At 41.1% G+C, this 12198-nt stretch overlaps 1 protein-coding gene across 4 annotated transcripts in view; it reads right to left on the reverse strand.

Moving 5' to 3' along the window:
* piezo1 (piezo type mechanosensitive ion channel component 1 (Er blood group)) overlaps positions 1–12198 on the reverse strand; it is a 74775-nt gene that overhangs the window by 60908 nt on the left and 1669 nt on the right. The gene's annotated exons all lie outside the window — the stretch shown is intronic.

Below are 12198 nucleotides of genomic sequence, written 5' to 3' on the forward strand. Positions count from 1 at the left end.
CCAACAACTTTTTTTCATTCACACTTTAATCAAAAGGAAAGTCTGGATGAAACTTTTAATTGTCATATTAAATGATATAACATAATCAGACAAAACCGAAAACTATATTTTGTGATTAGTTTCAAACTTGCCATTCATGTAACTGTAACTCCAGGTCCGTTCTACTGAATCTTTTGAACATTTACATAGATTCAGTCTTATTTATAAGCTGGATCTTTCTTGTTTTTAGTGAATGTAGCTTAATTTCTATGACAGGCATATGAAATTATAAAAGTTTTCTTTAATATCTTACATGTCCTGATGGTTTTTGTGAGCGTTTTCATTATCAACTGATGATTTAACTGTGGGATCACCAACTTTGACAAGGCTAGGTCAAAACTGGTACTTGGACACTGATTTCAGTACAGTTTCCTCAAAGATGGTTTTCAAAAACAATTTATGCTCTTCATTCTGTTATTTATTGTATCTCACACTGCTTGTATCAACCATAATCCAATGAAGAAGGGGTTCTTTCAGCGCTAAAAAACATGTTAATTTTTCATACATACACTACTCTGCAGTTTTGAAGTTATTCATTTGGTGCCACAACAGAACAAAGGTGCACTGGCCTGGATTCAGCATGAGACACTGCTTCTGAAGTTGAGGACTTAACATAAATAGCCATACAGAAAATACTGTCAGCACACTTGGATTAGACTCCAAAGGTGACACAGACACAGCATATGTCAGAGAACAATTAATTGGTTATTGTTCTTAATGTGTACGACACTGACATTGATCATCCACCCTCAAATCAGTGAATGATGACAGAATACATGATTCCCAGCACAAAACTAGTTGCAAGAAACAATCATTGCAGGCCTGATGATTCATGGAGGTCGAATCTAGTGATCTGCATGATTGAATAGTTAAAACTTCAGGCTGCAGGTAGATTTGTATAACAAAAAATTGTTTCTGTAGCACACTTTTAATTGGTTATTCATTTGAAGCAGCTTTTATGATCTTTTAGTCAATTCAAACCAATTAAATCAATCCCCTCAGCTCTACCTTGCACTTTAAGCTTGGTCTCCATATCTCAGGATGCCACAAGATGGTCAGAAGCACCAGCAAGGCATCATCCATGTGGATGCATAACAGCGCGTCTTTTGAAAACACATAGCATGGGTGAGCTGCCAACCAGATGGTTGCCATGCTGTGACACTGCAGTCATTTCACCACAGGGTGAGTCCTAAGGATGCTGGCTAGCAGCTGCAAAGCTCAAGGTTCTGAAGGCACAAAGGGATTTTATGAGGTGTTACTGGTTTGAAAGAATTAAGACGACCTTCCAACATTAAGTGCAATCTTATGTTTAACACAATTATCAGCTCAAGCTCTAATAATCTCATGTGGAGAGCACAGTTTGAGCAAAGGAGTGAGAAATTTACTGGTGATTGCTGTCTGGCCAATAATTTACAGCTACAAACAGCTTTGTTTTGGCAGGTTTCACACTATTATGCCAAAAAATAATGCAACTGAACTTGTGTTGCACAGAATCAGAGCCTCATCCTGGACCCAGAAGACAAGATGAAATGTTGCTTCATTATGTGTTCCCTTTGCTGAAACCCCACATATGAAACACAAATATCACATCAGAATGGGGGCATTGTGGTGATGCTGGTTGGTATCCATTTTATTGTTTGTCTCTAGAATCTTTTAGTTTGTTGACTGTCCCGCTACAACCTTTCACGATGTTCTCTTCCTATGATGGCAATAATACCTATCAGATTATTAAAACACAGCATACATTGACACATGTCTGCCACACTATTGAAAAGCTGCACTTGTTTCATGGAAGTGATTCATCAGATGTTTTATTAATAAAAGACAAGTCTGACCTAAGACTGTAGAGGTAAAATACAAGCACTTTGTCCAACTCATCTAATTGGGGTTTATTGTTATTGATGGATTGATTTTTCTTTCAATAGTTCATTGAAATAATAAGGGCAGCATGGTGTAGCTCTATTGCCTCACAGCAAGAAGGTTCCGGGTTCAGGATCTTTCTGTGTGGAGTTTGCATGTTCTCCCTGTGCCTGTGTGGGTTCTCTCCGGGTACTCCGACTTCCTCCCACAGGCCAAAGACATGCAAATGGGGACTTGGCTAATTGGATACTCTAAATTGACCATAGGCCTGGCTGTGAGTGTGCATGGTTGTCTGTCTATATGTGTTGGCCATGTGATGGACTGGCGACCTGTCCAGGGTGTACCCCGCTTCTTGGCCAAAGGCTGTTGGGATAGGCTCCAGTACCCCCACCACCCCCGCAACCCTTAACAGGATAAGCGGTAGAAAATGGATGGATGACTGAAATAACATGGATTCTGCCAGCAGTTTCTCAAGGCCCTGGATGCTGCAGGTCTGTCTTGGTTGACACAACTCTTCAGCATTGTGTGGACATCAGGGGCTGTGCCTCTAGATTGGCAGACAAGGGTGGTGGTTCCCCTTTGTAAGAAGGGGGACTGGAGGATGTGTTCCAACTATCATGGCATCACACTCCTCAACCTTCCTGGTAAGATCTATTCAGGGGTTCTGGAGAGGAGAGTGGGTCGGATAGTTGAACCTTGGACCCAGGAGGAGCAGTGTGGTTTTCGTCCTGGCCATGGAACTGTGGACCAGTTCTACACTCTCGGCAGGGTCCTTAAGGGTGCATAGGAGATTGCCCAACGAGTCTACATGTGATTTGTGGACTCGAGGAAGGCATTTGATTGTGTCCCTTGGGGAATCCTGTGAGTGCTCTGGGAGTATGGGGGAATCACACCACCTGATTCAGGCAGTTCACTCCCTGTATGACCAGCGCTAGAGCTTGGTCCACATTGCTGACACTAAGTCAGACTCAGTGCCAGTTAGGGTTGGACTCTGCCAGGACTCCGCCCTTTATCACTGTTTCTGTTCATAACTTTTATGGACAGAATCTCAAAGCACAGTCACGGTGTTGAGGGGATCTGGTTTGGTGGCTGTAGGACTGGGTCTCTGCTTTTTGCAGACGATGTGGTCCTGCTGGTTTCATCTGGCCGTGACCTTCAGCTCTCACTGGATCGGTTTACAGCTGAGTGTGAAGTGGCTGGGATGAGAATCACCACTTCCAAGTCCAAGTCTATGGTCCTCACCCAGAAAAGGGTCGAGTGCCATCTCCAGGTCGAGAATGAGACCTTGGCGCAAGTGTCTACAGTGATGCAGACTCTGCATCGGTTTGTCGTGGTTAAGTGGAAGCTTAGCCAAAAGACAAAGCTCTCAACATACCCATCAATCGGCGTTCCTACCCTCACCTATGGTCATGAGCTTTGGGTAATCACTAAAAGGACAAGGCTGCAGGTACAAGAAACGGAAATGAGTTTCCCAGGAGGGTGGCTGGGCTCTGTCCCTTAGAGATAAGGTGAGAAACTCCACCATCCAGGAGGAGCTCGGAGTAGAGCCGCTGCTCCTTCACATCGAGAGAAGTCAGATGTGATGGCTCGGGCATCTGGTCAGGATGCCTCCCAGAAGCCTTGCTGGGGAGGTGTTCAGGGCATGTCCAAATGGTATGAGGCCTCAGGGAAGACCCAGGACACATTGAGACTATGACGCTCAACTGGCCTGGGAACACCTCGGGATCCCTCATGAAGAGCTGGACCAAGTAGCCAGGGAAGAGGGAAGTCTGGGTCTCTCTGCTTAGGTTGCTGCCCCCGCAACCCAACCCCAAATAAGTGGAAGAGAATGGATAGAGGGATTCACATCATTATATAATGATTATGATTCACTGAGAGTACATATCAAAACCATAATTATCTGCCATCTCATTCGGTGGTGTTCATGGTCAGTAGGAGGATCCATACTTATTTGGGGAATCAAGTAAGCGCTTCTGTTTGATCATCTTTTATTATCAGCACGTCTTAATATTTAGAACATTGGGGACTTTGTTCTGAATACTATTAATGCTTTGACATCACTCCTTGTTCTATGGGGTCACACCATTCAGACACAGCTCTTCATCTCTGTCTCTCTGAATGGCTTATAAAAGTGCCATTGCATGACTCACACAGTAGCGGCACACACAGAATCCAGCACACAAGTGCTTTGTTATTTCCTTTATTTGCTGAAGTATAAAACATATTATCACCATTCTTATATGCAGGAATTAGACCACACCAAGGAAAAACAACTACATTTGCATCCCTTTATCTTACTGTCTCTGTCTTTCCGTAAAGACCAACTAGCTTCTAAGCATTCATTTTCTTTCATTAAATTGCTTCATTGTATTGTAATAGTAAGAAGATTTCAGTCATGGGAATGGAAGGCCAAAGGTCCTACTGGTGTAATCTGGTGAACATCTCAAACTAAATAAACCCAGCCCTAAAAACACTAAAACTTCAGGATACCAAAGTACACATGTTAGTTTAAGGCTACAAAGGGACCACATTGTTCTTGTTCCTGGTCCATGCATCCATTGTTTCTTTTTTAATTGCTTTCTGCTCTTCACAGTCACAATGTTAAAAGCATTTCCAACCATCCTGACAAACAACAATATTCACTTTAATGTCAAAGTACAAAAGAAACCTGAAAATAGTTACATTTAAAACTGTAAATCATCCATTATGATTTAACTAAATGGTTTCAACAGTATAAAGTAGTCTGTATCCAACAGCGATTGTTCTAAACAGTGCTGATGATGACATTATTAGTCAGCCAGCCACTATGACCTTTTACACACTTTCCCATGATTCTGATGTCTCCTGATGTAGTTTTGAAATTTCCATTCAACAGTTTTATTAAACTTTTAGTCCATAGAGCACTGACCTCTCAGTATGATCAAACTGAACCGGTGAGCCTTGCTATCACAATATTCCACCAGTGTATAGGCTAGGGCTGCCCCTGAAAATGGTGTCATCACAATTCACTGACATCCAGAGAATCAGCCCCACAGGTAATCACCACAGGTTTGACAGCAAGGAGAACCCAGCAGACCTCAACAGATCACAGGGTAAGTTGGGTTACAACACCAGCAGTAGTTGAAGCTGAGACAAGGATGCAAGAAGCTAAGCTAATGGCTTAATCACACCTCATCAACCATCCTCCTTGCTAATATAGGATCTCTTTCTCCTATGACTGATGTGCTCAAATGGAGGGTAATAACACAAAACTGTGACAGTCTGATTCTAACAGACACCAGATTGAATGGCAAGAATGTTACTCAGCTGAACCACAGATACCAGTGACAGACTTTATGTACAACTTTACAGTGTGCACCATTTGTAAGCTGAATGTTATTGGATTGGATTGCTGCAAACAGTTTAATTTTAAGCATGCTGGCAATGCACTTTGAGAACTGCTCTTTTTAACAATTTTAATATTTTGATATGCCTTTTTTTCTTCTTAAATCTTATGTCTTGTCCCACCAATGTGCATCACCGTGCAACTATATCACAAAAGCTGAAAGCTGACTAAAAGGCATTTTAAACCTTATTTCACTTCTTTTACTTCACTTTTGCTTGATTTGTCAGATTTGGACTGGTGAATCAAAGTATCAAGGCCATATTTAATTAATGTGGGACAAACTGAGCAAGTTCCTGATGATTTATTATTCCCAGTGAAAACTGCTATGGATAAGTGAATAGAATATATTGAGTAAAAGAATTTCCCAGACCAAAACCAGGACTATCTGCTGGAGGGATTTAACTGGACCTGGAAAGAGTTTTTTGGAGATGGGAGTGCACTGACTTTAACTGAAAAGTGTTTTGTGTTTTTGTTGTTTCGCTCATTATTTTCTCTTGCTGGTGCCAAGAGCAAAGGCTTCAGTAGCAGATCTTTCAAGGACACCCTTCCCTCACTCCATACCAGACTTATCCCACTGGTGGTGAAATGCCAAGTCACTCTAGGCATCTGTGTATCAGGAAACTCAAGGCAAAGTAACAGCTCGTTTTTTTTTCAACTGGTGGAGAATGAATCACTTGAAGACACAATGATGCCATCATTCACTCTCTGTGGTGTACTTTCACAAGAAACTAAATGGAACATTAAGATGCTGTCTAGATGTGGACAGGTCGATCAAACTATATTAATATAAATGAGATTCACAGTTTCATGAATTTAACTGTAAACAACAGTACAACTACAATATGAGAACAAGCTTCAGCCAGTAACCCATCGTCAAACACACCCAAAATGATGTCTCTGCAGAGGCATGATAACACTGTTGAGGACCCACAGTTCCTGTCTACAGCAGCATGGCAGCTGGAAAGGGCTGGTAGGGCTGATCCTCATGTTATCACTTTTAACAATCATCTGAATGATTACATGAAATTGTCAAACACATATAAATTTGTTTTTCTTTAAATAGCCTTTATTTGATGACATCACCATAAGTTACCATTGATGGTACCAAAACAAGCTAATTCAGTTGAATGTAAAGCATGTAAATGACAAGATCAGAAGAAGAAAACAGGAAGTTTAATGAGGAGTAACTGTTAAATCCTTGAATGGACAGAAGCATCATGGGAGTCAAGTGATGTGATGAGTGATGAGTAGAGAAAGTTCACTCCTGCAACAATGAAAAATAAATCATACTGCATATATATATATATATATATATATATATATATATATATATATATATCAAAAAATCCATTAATGGAACATCTCTTTTAGCCTTAACACTAAGAGCCTTTACGTGTAAAAAGCATTTATATTTTATCATAAAGTTTTCTAGAGTCTAAGACTGTAAGAAATCAACTCCATTCAGCATTAGACAGAGTTATCCATTAATAGGAAGCAACATTTGCCTCTAACACACATACACACACCTATACTATACCTAGACTTGAGCACAGAAGACAGCTGCTCAATCCCCATTTCCAGCAGTGAGTCAAGACTCTTGTACAAAAACCATGACTGTCCTTAACTTTGCCATAGGGATGAGTTGTTTTGTAGTAAAACAAGAAGTTTTCATGGCAGGGAAAAAGTATATGTACCAATGTTAAGTTATCATCTTCAGGGGTTCCCATAACCAAAAGCCAATGGCACTGTTAAAAAGGATTTTTGCTTATTTCAGAAAAAAAGCTCTGTGGAGAGCAAAAGTTGATGAGAACTCCACATTTTGTTAAGCAAGGTCATTCTCATTAATAAACAACTCTTTGATGATGTTTTAAGTATAAAAGGTTAGTAGTACAAAATTAATGTTATGAACAATACCACAAATGCATGACTGCAACACCACAACTAAGCTTCATTCTTCCCCTGCAATGTGTGATAATGTTTGTGTTTCCTTTAACCACTATTTTTCCATCCATCCATCATCTACAGCTTATCCTGTTAAGGGCCACGGGGGGCTGGAGCCTATCCCAGCAGCCTTTGGGTGAGAGGCAGGGCACACCCTGGTTGGGTTGCAAGTCCATCATACATGGACAGACAACCATTCACACTAACAGCCACGCCTACGGTCAATGTAGAATGTCCAATTAGCATAGTCTTCACTTGCATGTATTTGGACTGTGGGAGGAAGGACCTGGAAAGAACCCACGCAGGCACAGGGAGAACATGCAGACTCCACACAGAAGCCGAGCCGGGGCTCAAACCCAGAACCACCTTTCTGTGAGGTGATAGTGCTAACCATTGCACAACTGTGCCATCCGATCACTATTTTTAAGATTCATAAAACCTTCAAATGTGCCCAAAATGTGGTAATTATTGACAAGACTTGAGTTGCAGTTGGGTTTCAACAAATACAGAGTAAACTCAAATAAATACTATCGAAGTTAATACCAGATTGATTGTGTGATTGTGATGTGATTGGAGTGCTCTTAGACCCCTTCTCTCTTTTGTTTGCCACTTAAAGCCGAATTAGAGATACACTGATGTCATCTGGCTTGAACCTGAATAAACAAAATTTGGAAAATAAGGGAAGCACTCCATATTCATGTAGATACTAAATTGGTCCAAAAAATGAGTTCGTCTTTCATGTACAAAACCACAGTAAGCTTTGAATGGACGGGAAATGTAGGCTTGACATTCTTTTGGCATTGTTCTTGTCCAGCCCAGTGCTGCCCCGGCATACTGACATCTACTCTACCCTGCACCATCTAGTGCACACAGGCACACACACACACACACACACACACACACACACACACACACACAAAATTTTCCAGCAATGGAAAAACTGGAGTTGGACAGCACCTTGGTCATATGAAGCCTCACTGTTCTCATATTTGATGAGTTCTACTGCAGACCTGTTGATTTTTCCTTTGTGTGTGTGTGTGTGTTGGTGAGGGGGTCTGACTCGCTTTCCTGTTTTTGTGGGAAAATGAGGGCCAAAAGCACAATTTTTAATTTACACTTGTCTTGCACAGTCACAATCTCTCTTCTCTCTTCTCTCTCTCTCTGACATACACACATATACAGTGTAATTACACAATGTGGTGACCCCGAAAGTAATTCCTCAGTAGTTGATGTCTAAACTATTGCATCTGTAGAGCACACCTACATACCCAAGAATGAGAGCAGACTCAGCTGGCTAGTGGGTATCAAACTCACATCTGACATCAGCTGCAAGAGGAGATGAAAAACCCAAATGCTGCTGAAGGGAAAATATCTGAGCTGCATCTAATGTGTGGGGTGCTTTTCTGTCCTTTTTTTTTTAGAGACTTTTGCGAGTGTTGTCTCAGCAGCACTCAAAAGCCCTTCAGAAGTCCTTGGAATCATGAATAGTCACAGCAGAATAGGTACGATGGGAGGCATTCAGGGAGGAGGGCAAAGGGGAGTGGTAATTTACACTGACCATTTTGTAGGATGCAGAAAATACCAGGAAGAGAGACAGGGAGAGGCACAGCACCCTCATGACGGGTTTAAGTTGTGAAGCTGGAACAGCCATCTCCTGCTGGCCTACAATGTTTGTTGATCTCCTCCAACACCTTCACCTGCCTCCAAGTGAAGAATTTTCAGCTCTAACCTGACGCCATAACATTGCTCCCAATGCTCTCATCAGAAATGCTGGTCTGTAGAGTATTTGTGTTTAAAAACATCATGTATGATTTGCAGAAACATGCCATGCCAGTGTTTTATCCCTGATACTGGGCTGATGACTTCATAGTTAAATCTTTTCAAGACTGCTTTCAATATTTATTGAATGTCTATACTGCTTAAATACTTTGTGCAGAGATGTTGAAAAAAACCACTAATTTTGTAACAGAGCTCTTGAAGACATACAAAATATTTCCTGTTTAGTTTTGGGCAAATTTTTCAAGCCCAAACATGAAAATAAGCCACAAAATAAACAGAACAGAAATTAGAAGATGGAGAGTGTGCTTCTGTCAACTTAGCAGCTTCTTCTGACTTTGTGTTTGATGGTTTATTCTTGTCAACAAAAGAATCTCAATCAGACTCCACCCACTGACTGGTCCTGGAGCTCTCAGAGTTGTCATGTGGTCCTCATGAACATAAACACATCATGACAACTCAGCCAATTCCTCAAAATGAGGCTTGTGGCAAACTGCTGATATTTGAGCTGAAGAGGTTTTTTTCAAAGGTGTTGTGACTTAAGAGGAATGAATTCCACAGATGAAGAGATGATGAACAACTGAAGGGGGGGGGGGTCCAATCCTTTATGCAGTCTAAGCTTAACAACCTGTCATTCCTCCTCACTTCCTCCCACCCAACCCCCAACCCACACCCTCTGGGTATTTCTCACCCATCCATGAAGTCGTTTCAAAGGTTGGGTGCGAAATGACTATGACTAGCGGACACACCCACACACACACACACACACACAGAGCATGAAAGTAATGGAGATTGAGGGCTAGCAACATCAAAACTGTTGAAAAATGTCAGTTTACAAACTCAAGCACATCATCCTGTATAATCCACTTCCTCTCTATCCAGCCGTGTGCTCAGAGACATACAAATACTTTGATTTGAGATTTCTCTTTAAAAAAATAAACAACTATTAACTAGCATACATTTGGTTGTTACTAGTACTCCAACAGCTTCAAGACAAAGATATACAGCTGGTATATTCCAAATTCTGGAGTCACCAAGAAGTCCTGTGTAGAAATATCTATGATGGGTAAATTACAAATGAGAAAATGTGACTGGAGAGCTAAGGGTCCTTGCAGCAGTTTGTACTCGTGCCCGAAACACACTGCTTAGCCTGTGTTCATGGCGGACCGTAAACAAAGCCTCTCTGATGGTTTGAGAAATGCATGAAGACAATAGAAAGCAGAAGGTAGACAAAGTGAAATGCCCCAAGGTTAAACAATCCCTATAATCTTACATCATGCACATACAAAATATTATTTTGATGTTGATTTCTCCCATAAATTTCCTGGCAGAATTTGCAGAGGATGCAAGAAAATAAACTCTATGGAGACATTTAGATGTAGTCTACGTGTGAATGATGTCATTGATGAAACAGAACTCTTTAACACAATCACCTCCTGCTAGGTGACACTGATCTTCTGGTAGCAGTGAGAGTGCTATCTCACCTTCCTGAAGCTAGGTGTGTTAGCTGGGGATATCCTGGCTAACTTAGCCCAAATAGCAGTAGCAAGCACAGCTGAGAGGGCAATAGATCAGGGGGGACTGCACAGGAACAGTCCATGGTGGAAACTTGTCTCTTTCTCCATAGCAACTCCAAGTAAACCATGATGCTTGGCTGCTGTTTCTGTGGTTATAAACTGAATTCACAAGTTCATGAAGATAAAAAACATAGTACCAACTACCACTTGGCGTACAAAAATATTGCTTTCAGGTTAAAGGCCATGAAAAAAAAGTTAAGTGGATTTAGATTCAGATTGATCTTGGTCGCAAATCTGCCGGACTCAGTTCAGGTAAAATGCAGCACGAGCCACACTCTAAACTGACTTCTTGTCTTCTACTTTTATCTATTTTAATAACACTTCTTGTTAACTCATGTGTCCTACAGAAGAGAAAGCAGTATAACAAATACAAATTTGACCTTTCATAATAAAGTTGTGATTTGTGATGCTGTTGTTGCCCACACCACCTCCATATAAACCTTTGATGAGCAGTGATTCTGACCAACTTTTGAAGATCACCACATGGAAGAACCCAACAATACTATAGGCTTTCTTCTGTTCAACCAGCTGTCCTTATGCCAGATCACACTGATCCAGCTCACACTGCTCTGGACTTGTCTGTGTGAGTCCAATCAAATGGAAAACAACGCAACTCACAGTGCAGTGCACTTTATGCTTTTACCAGCTGTAGACTTTGTGTGTGTTGTGTGTGTGTGTGTGTGTGTGTGTGTGTATAACTTTGCAACTTTAATAACATCTTTCACTTCCTTAGCCCTGATAGAAATTCATGTAAACAGCAGACAGGAACTCAACAAATCCTTGTGAGTTACTTCCTGTCACACAGCACGCGCGCGCACACATACACATACATACACACACACACACACACACACATTGTCTTTATCTAACTTGCTCTCTCTATATAACCCCAAAAGTATGAAACCTGAAACCTTTCAAGATAACATATGTTGAAAGGCTGTTGGAAGAGGAGATACACTTAATGGTTGTTAAATGATGTGTGTTAGAGATAAAGTTTGATTGGACTTTAGGATAAAGTTAGGGTTAGGTATCAATTGGTTGAAGTTAGAACTGGGATTAGGGCTTGGTTTAGACTGTGTTCTAATCTCCTAATATGAAGAGCTAAGCAAATGTATGTGCATGTGTGTGTGTGTGTGTGTGTGTGTGTGCGCGCATGTGTAATTGTGACCTCTGTCCAGCGAAGACTTTAAAGTTGCCATTCGTACCGAATCAGAACCAGCTAGCACTTCTTATTTACACTCTGAACTAGTAGGGGGCAATATATCAACAAGGAACTGCAAACCCTTCGCATAAACTGGAGAGCAAAGCAAAACTCCAACACTCAACCTCAGTTAAAACTTGCAGACTTGTAAAAGCAGCTGAAATGACTCATTTCAAATCATCACACATATGTTCAAGCTTTTATGTGTATGATACAATTTACCACTGGGTATGATGACATCAAGAGATGTGACACTTACGAAAACCACAGCTGTGACATCACCTTTGTAGAATGGCAGCACACAGACATTTTAGCGTTCGTTTTACAGTGCAAAGATATCGAGGCAGATCTTCTACCTTTACACAGTAAATACCAGTCATTCGTCATGCTGTAAGTGTGGATGTCAGACTAACGATTGT

This window comes from Aulostomus chinensis, chromosome 16, assembly GCF_037954235.1.
Source record: "Aulostomus chinensis isolate RoL2024-O1b breed Wild chromosome 16, RoL_Achi_v1.0, whole genome shotgun sequence".
Lineage (NCBI taxonomy): Eukaryota > Metazoa > Chordata > Actinopteri > Syngnathiformes > Aulostomidae > Aulostomus > Aulostomus chinensis.